Source organism: Palaemon carinicauda, chromosome 4, assembly GCF_036898095.1.
Source record: "Palaemon carinicauda isolate YSFRI2023 chromosome 4, ASM3689809v2, whole genome shotgun sequence".
Taxonomy (NCBI): Eukaryota; Metazoa; Arthropoda; class Malacostraca; order Decapoda; family Palaemonidae; genus Palaemon; species Palaemon carinicauda.
Window position 1 is genome coordinate 131,275,075 of NC_090728.1, and position 2,500 is coordinate 131,277,574.

A 2,500-nucleotide genomic window follows, 5' to 3' on the forward strand; every position below is an offset into this window, starting at 1 on the left:
ATGACTGATAAACCCACATGTTAAGGTTACGAAAGGTTTTTGAAGCGTTTTGGTCTGCAGGGTTAGTTGTTAATTTGAATTGGGCCACGCCAAGGTACGTTATTTGGGTCACGTGGTTGGTTTAGGTCAGGTGTCTCCGAAACAAGCTAGCCTCGAGGGAAATATAAATTTGAAAAGGCCTGGTAATGTTGGAGTGGTAAGAAGAGTACTGGGCCTGACTGGTTATTACCGTAGATTTGTGAGTAATTACTCTGATCTTCCTCAGCCTCCTACTATTTTATTAGAAAAAGGAAAAAAGTTCTTGTGATTGGATCAGTGAGAAAAATCTCTTAATACACTTAAAACAGTATTAATTACTAACCCAATTTGGACTTCCCCAGATTTTCAGAAGCCTTTTATTATAGCAGTAGATGCCAGTGACGTTGGCATTGGAGGTGTCCTTTCTCAGGGAAAGGAGGACTGTGTTCATCCTGTCTTACTATAGTAAAAAGCTTCTGGCGGCTGAAAAAAACGTTACTTCACCATAGAAAAGGAAGCTTTTTATTTGCTCAGTGCTCTTAACTTTTTCAAGCTGTTCGTGACAAAGTTGTCTTTCCCGGTTGAGATATGAACGGACCACAATCCTATGATTTTCATCGAGCGTATGAAGGGAGTAAACCAGAAGATTTTGCTTGCCTGATCATTTTCAGATGCCACCTTGCTCGTTTCTCCATTGAGGTTGATAAGAAATAGTTAGGATGTAGTTTTGTTTTTAATAATAGCTTTGTAGATAAAGATTAGGAGTCTTATCTGAGTGGAATACACTCTAGTGTTTTATAAAGGTTCCCCTATATTAATTATTGATTTGTCCCAATATACTAAGACTTTTGATTGTATAATAATATAATTATGATTTTTTTGGACTATAAAGCCGGTATTGTAGGTTAAGGTGTATGTCTGTGGGCGTACCTGTAAGTTTGTTTAGGTTTCGTTATGAGGGTTTGTTTCCATAGAATTGGAGTTTTTTGACGAAGTACAGTAATATTGGATCTCTGAAATAATGGTAAGCTATATAAAGCTTTTGGCTTGTATTCTTTTGGGGTACTTTCTGTTTGGTTTTAGGTTTATTGTTCTGTTTTTTTTTTTACTTATTGTTCTCATTTTACAGGTGCATTTCCAATATGATAATTTTTTTGTTTAATTTTTTTCTTCTTCTGGGAGGAAGATATGTATTAGCGTAATTTTGCTTTTGTTTACCTCAGCTTTGTTACTGTTTTTTTGTTTGGATGTAAAATTAGCCTAGGGTTTAGTTAATAAGGTTTCAGTTGTAAAATTTTTTGTTTTTCTTTTGAAGTGTTCGCTTAAAGATATGTGTCTAGTTTAACGCTTGTTGGTTTCTGTGTTTTTCGAGTCCTTGGGGAGAAGAGACACCTGTGTTTACGTGCAAGGAGCTCGATTGTTTGAAGACAGTTCGAGCTTGCCACTCCCCGGACATACTGCATCAGCTGGCTTATATGAGCATTTCAGAGGATTGCAAAGAGAACGTTTGACAGCTTTTAAACAAGTGCATTACTGCCACCTGCAGTGATTTGTGATTCATGTGAGTTTTTTTCTGCAGTCCTCGGCAAACGACGTAGAAATCCCGGTATCAAGGTAGACGCAGGAAAAACATCGCCGTCAACGCATCCTCGACATGGCAGTTGCGGGAGCTTTGGAGCTCGTGGGTGACATGTAGGAAGGCAGTTATTTGGTAGGAGATATTTGTTTACCTTTTTAGGGTTGGGTCTCCATTTCCCTGCCTCTGATGAGGAGTCCTGCTAAGCTGCACTCCCTACGGTGGCTGACTGATAGTGAAGTCGCTACCTTGGTTTGAGCAGGGGGTGATTCCATCAAGCCCATAAGAGTGTGAATATATATATATATATATATATATATATATATATTTATATATATATATATATATATATATATATATAAATATATTTTTTTTTTCTTTTTGTGTGTGTGTTTAATTATTTGAATGTTTGACTCTCTCTCGTAAAGAGTGTGGTGATTTACGATGGGGAATCTGGTTAATTGTTAATTGTTAATTGTTAATTGTTAATTGTTAGTTGTTAATTGTTAATTTTAATAGTTAGGTAGTCAATAGGCTAACTATTCTGAATTTAGTTATTAATAAATATTGTTATTTTTTTGAGTGTTTTCGTTTCGCTGACCAATTTGCTGTTGGGTAATTTTTTGTAAACACTGACCTCTCTTATCGTGCATTAAGAGCTTGCACCCTGGCCCGACAAGGATCGTAAAAACAGCAATAATAATAATAATAATAATAATAATAATAATAATAATAATAATAATAATAATAATAATAATAATAATAATAATAATAGTGGTAAATTATCATAACCATCTTCAATAATTAATTCTATATCTCAAAAACTGGCAACTAGAAATTGTATTATCGTTTATTAACGATTCCTTATTATTTAGACGCATATTTCAGAATTTCTAAGTTTATGAT